At 32.7% G+C, this 6,223-nt stretch overlaps 1 pseudogene; it reads right to left on the bottom strand.

The window, feature by feature from the left end:
- Positions 1-4,722: 4,722 nt before the first annotated feature.
- On the bottom strand, positions 4,723-6,014 carry LOC131855888 (glutathione S-transferase 3-like; annotated as a pseudogene).
- Between the last annotated feature and the right edge of the window lie 209 nt (positions 6,015-6,223).

Below are 6,223 nucleotides of genomic sequence, written 5' to 3'. Positions count from 1 at the left end.
GACAAAATTAAACAATAAATTCATAGCTATCAAAGTTATGAGCTTGAACTACTAAAGATATTGAAAAACTAAAGAAAAGAAAAGTTAGTGAAGGATTACCCTAAAAAAAATCATGAGATGATTATCAAAACTAGACTTAGCAATGCTAACAAGGAGAAAGTTGCACAGTAAAATCAATGGATTGAGAACAACCATTTAAGAACAATTAAGCATAGTGAGGATAAAAATAATTCAAGAAGCAAAACAATTTGCATTAAAAGTTGAGGATAAAATGAACAAAATGTTTGAACATAGTAGACAGGTAGAGTAGAAAGGTTTTAGAGAGGTAGATCACAAAGTGGCCAAGAAAGGTTGCATACTAGACATAATAAAAAATAAATCCCATACTGTATTGAAGAGAGACAATAATTTTTATCATTGAGGGAGGAATGATAAAATTTCCTACCACGATAATAAAGAAGACAACAATATATACCATAATGAATTAGATATTAGAGATGTAACAAGGGATTTGATAAGAGGTCCTTCAAAGGATCTTATTTCAAGTGTGAGGATGGACATTGGGAATTTGAATGCCACCAAGGGAGTGTGAGAAAAAGAGTAGATAAGTGTAAGGGAAATATATATAGAGGAAGAACCTATTGGATCATCACATTTAGTAGGAAGGAGAGCTTTGTTGTAGGCATAAACACCCAAGGATCCAATATAAAAGAAAAGTCTATTCAAAACAAAATACAAAGTATAGGGTAAGCATTATAAAGTCATCATTGCTAATGATAGTACACCCAATCTAGTTTCTAAGAAAATGATGAATGATATGAATTTGAAAAGGATAAAATTATGTCCAAACCCATATGGGATCTTATGGATTCAAGATGAACCTAGGATACTTGTAAGTGGACAATGTTTGGTTAAATTTTACCTTTGATATTACAACAATGAAGTGTTATGTGATATCATGCCAACAAATGTGTGTCATATTTTTGGGATGACTATGGAAATATGAGAGGAAGACAATTCATGATGGTGAAATAATACCTACACTATGAACCTCAAATGACAAAAAACACATCTTGACACCTTGGGAAGAAAAATGTAATCTAAGTAGTGCTCAATAATATTAGAGTCTATTTGGTGGATGGGAGAAATTTTTGGATAAATTGAGATATGAAAACATGTTATTTACATTGATTCCAAGGATGTGCGACACCCAAAGTTCAAAAAATACTAAAATATCACAAGGAAGAATAACCACTACAAAGAGAGTATTTGAATTGTTGATAGAATGTCATGATATTATATTAAGGAATGTCCTAGAAGGATTTTTCACGATTCCAGAGCATCAGTCATCATATAGACATGATACAAAGAGCTAATTTTCTAAATAAGGAGGTGAACAAGTTTATGCCAATAGAGAATGTGCAGTTAAATAGGCAAGTGGAGGAGTTACTAAGTAAATAATTGATCAAGGAAATCTTAAGTCCATGTGCGGCATCGATAGTATTAACATTGAAGAAATATGTAGAGTCGAGTTTGTACATAGATTTAATAGTTATCAACATGAACAATACCAATTACTTATTCTTGTTACCAAGGATGGGTGGCATTATAGATTATATGAGAGGTGTAAATTACTTTACAAAGATTGAGCTAGAAATTGGGTATCATTAGGTTAGAATCAAAGAGGATGATGAACATAAGACTACATTCAAGGTAAATGAGGACCTTTATGAGTGATTAGTTATGCCTTTTAGACTAACTAATGCACCAAGTACATTCATGTGGCTAATGAATGGGGTATTGAAGGAATTACTAGATAAGTTTGTTATTGTTTACTTGAATGATATTTTTATTTTTACTAGGACTAAAGAAGAATATTTTTGGCACATTAGGAAAGTATTTTAGAGATTGAAAAAAGAGAAGTTGTTGATAAACATTAAAAAAATGTAGTTTCATGAGGACAACATTAGTATATTTTGGTTTTGTCATTAATGTGAAAGGATCGGAGATGGATTAGAAAAAAGTAAGAAAAATTGTTGAATAAACTATAGCATTAGATATTAGAGAAAATATATTTTCATGGACTAGCAAGTTTCTGTAGAAACTTTATCAATAATGTTGGTGCAAATTTTATCAAAATACATGTCTCTACTACAAACTCTTCTTCATCTCCATCAACTATCAAACCTTCTAAGTGCTCTAATATGACCTCTTCTTTTGTGCCACATACAGGGCACTCTATTGCATCTTCCTTCTTCCCTACAATCAAAACATCACTAGAAAAAAAATTACCCACGCTTCTTGTCTTCTCTACTTTTCTCTTTTCAATATTTTATCTTATATCATTCAACTACTATTGCATATCTATCATCTCCTCTCTAATTCTATCTCTTAATCTCTATCTCTTCTCTCAAGTATAGGAATACTTAGAATCCATGTAATGACAAAGGTCATTTTCTTGTTCCTCTTTTCTATCTTCAACTTCTTAAATCCTCAACACTCTCATGTCCTAGTGTAAAGTGTCTCACATTCAACAATCTATTTACACACTTAGGAACTCTTGCTCCACAACTCCTTTGTGTGGATCCTCTTTCAACACTCACTCCACCATATATCCTAGTGCAATACCACCTTACGTCTGACACTCTGTCTACACACTTAAATACATGGGTCACACACTACCCACACACCCTGGTGTAAGTCTACCTCGACTTTGGTAGTCTATTTGCCCACTCAAGAACATTGGCTCTGCAACAAATCACTCACTCTATTGATAGACCCTAATGCATTATTGCCTCATGTTCGACACTTTGTTTGCAAACTCAACAACCTATCTTTGATACCATGATGTAGGGGAACCCCCTTAAACACCCAAAAACGTGCTTTGATACATTGATGAAGGGTAACTACACCCAACAACGCATATCATAACAATTAAAATAACACAAATTTGCAAGAACTAACTTTCTTTCTATTTCTTAATAAAATGAAATACAAATTCAGTAATTAAAAAATATTAGCCACTTAGGCTTTACAACTTTGCAAGTTGGAGCTACAAGTTTTTCTTCTCAAGCTTTGGAAAGAAGGACTCAATATTAAATGATGAAACAACTAGCTCAATCCTCAATTTATAGATTTTTTGGTGCCTCTTGGAAAAGTCACTCCTTGTCTTGATTAACAACACGTGGCCATCAAGAAAATCAACACAACTAATATATGAATCTTTAACTTCTCCAAAAGGGCACCTATGGTGTTGTCTCCTCAATTTTACCCTTTAGGCGCCTAAGGAGGTACCTTTTTCCTATTATCTTTGTAACCACTCAATACATGTGGAAGCTTGACTCTTCCCCTTCCCAAAATATATGCCAAGATGGGGGTTTTTATTGATTTAACATTATAAATGATAGAAATATATGCCCACTCATAACAAATAATTTTCTTTAGACATAGGACACACATATTAGATAATTTCAACCCCTATGTCCACTTGGACACTTTCCTAAGTACATGGAAACCTATAGTGGCTTGCATTTAATTTTGTTTTCCTAACCTTAATTGATTTAAGAATAAACATTATTTTTGGATGATGCAACATTACCCTTAACCCTTGGATGCTCCTACATTAGTAAGTGGTTAGATTATTTCATTCAAGATAGCATTCTAATCAAAGAAAGCTATTGTGCATTCATAGGAGCTTAATGAGGGAGAACTTGGTCAATGATAAACATACTAGAAAATTTGAAACACACGTTTAAATTGATAAGACAATGGATTTGGTAAGTAAACATTATTTTTGGTCTCAAATATATAAGGATGTAACAAATTTGTTCAAGATTTCAAGACTTAAATCAAGTTGTGAAGGGGATCAATTAGAATACTATATTATATCAACCTTGAATAGTTTTAGAGAAACCTTGGGAGGATATAAGTATGGATTTCAATATTAGGGCTACCCAAAAAATAGAGAGGACACGATTCTATATATATGTAGTAAACAAAATTTTCAAGATGACACATTTTATTCCTTGTAAGAACCATGATATTATACATGTTGCTAACTTGTTTTTTAAGGATATTATGAGATTGCATGGGCTATCATAGAGCATACTCTCAAATAGGGACGTGCAAAATTCATGGGATATTTTGGGAAAATGTTATGGAAGAAGATGAAGACTAGTCTAAAATTTAGTTTATCACTCCATCTATAGATTGATGGACAAAGAAAGTGACAAACAAGAGTTTGGGAAACTTGTCAAGTGATACTTTGTAGAAAATAAACCAAGAAATTGCGATCTAATTTTATTGCAAGAAGAGTTTGCATACAACAATTTAGTAAATAGAAGCATAGAGAATACATCATTTGAAATTGTGACTGGATTACAACCTAGATAAGTAACAAAACTTAGAGAGACCAATAAAGAAAATAAAAGGGGCACAAAGGCAAAATAATTTTCTAGATACAGAGGAAGAGTACAAATTTAGGTCAAAGTAAACTTGGACATAATGAACAATATGTACAAAAGATAAGAATATAAAAAACAAAGATAGAAGGAATTTATTATTGGGGATAAAGTCATGGTATGTACCTCAAATTAGAAATATTTCTAGGAACATCAACAAATTGAAGATACACTGAAAATCTCTTTTGCATGCACAAAATCACAAATACTTTGATGCAACTCAATGCACTACAAAAAAAATAAACTTTTGTGAAGAAGTTTACTAAACTTCCCCTAGAAAAAACTTTCTAAACTCAATTGCCATTTGAAGCAATCTTTCTTGTTGTGGGAGTACTTTCTTCACACTCTCTCTCTCCATACATTTCGTCATCCATGAGAAAATGTTTGGAAATTTATCCTGAGTTATAATCTTGAAATTTCCAAGAGTTTCAAATGTAGGGAACCAAAATATTTGTGGGGCAAGTGCAATATCTACTATACCAAAAGTATTTCCTCCCAAATAATCATTTCCTTTAAGAGTTTCTTCCAATATTGTTAAAGATTCTATATATTCTCTCTTTCCTTCTTCTTGCTTTTCCCCTTTACCAAGGAATATGCGCCTTCCTCCTGAATAATAAATCTGAAGAAAAATATAGCTATTAAAAAATAATAAAAATGTGCAGTTAGGTACCTAACTATTAAAAAAAGTAGGGTTTGTTTGTAGTGCAGTTAGGTATCCCCCGCAAGGAGTATGAGGTAGTCCCATAAGGCTCTAACCTGTCTGTAGACCCATACATAGATGACTGGCATTGTGGACTATAAAAGACACTTTACTTTTCTTTTACCCACAATAAAGTAGGACTGGTATTCAACCAAAAAAAAAAAAAATTAAAAAAAAAAAAAATCAGTTATAAAAATTTGGAAGAGGAGTTTTAGAATTAGATTGTGTAGCAGTTTTTGCAAAAACGATTACACAATCTAATCCAAAAACTGCTCTTCTAGATCTAATGGATTTCCTTCAGCTATTGAAATTTATTATCTTTTATAAAAAAAATTAAATAAGCTTAAATTATTTTCAATTGGAACATGAAGTTGATCAGTTCACAAAGAAAATTCAAAAGATCGGATCTTATTCGATCCAAAAGCTTAACTCTCTAAAACGATCACATCAAGATTATAGTAAAAAAGAATTCAATACCTTTCAATCCTTTAACACTAAATCAAAAAATTTACGAAACTAATCACGTTACATATCTTCTTACTTATAAAATCTACCCAGAATCGAGCCATAGCACGGTCATATGGATCAGATGGTAAGAAAGCAGGGCCATTGCTCCATACCTCATCAATATACTGCAGTATAATGGCAGACTCAGCCACAGGTCTGCCATTATGAATAAGAACAGGTACCTGCTTATGCACAGGATTCATTTCAAGCAAAAGGGGGCTTTTACACATCAAATCCTACTCCACATACTCATATTTTATGCCCTTTTCTTCAAGCCCAATCATCACTCTCAGGGCATATGGACTGGCCCAAAAGCCCAGAAGCTTAACTTCATCTTCACTTGCCATTTTCAGCCATTTTTCCTTCAATCTCACTGAAATTTTCTGTGCAGGAGGAGAGCAAATCTGTGGTGTATTTATAGCAGCTTTGGGCTCTGTAATTTGCTCAGTTGTGAAGCAAAAGTTGGTCAACGTGTGAAATGGAGATGAGTAGGGCCCACTGCAATTGGATTAATATATATGAGGCACGTTATCATTCATTAAATGCTAATATTTTT

The sequence above is a fragment of the Cryptomeria japonica genome, chromosome 4 (genome assembly GCF_030272615.1).
Source record: "Cryptomeria japonica chromosome 4, Sugi_1.0, whole genome shotgun sequence".
Lineage (NCBI taxonomy): Eukaryota > Viridiplantae > Streptophyta > Pinopsida > Cupressales > Cupressaceae > Cryptomeria > Cryptomeria japonica.
Note: the sequence above shows the minus strand (reverse complement) of the source record. Positions and strands in the feature narration are given on the sequence as shown.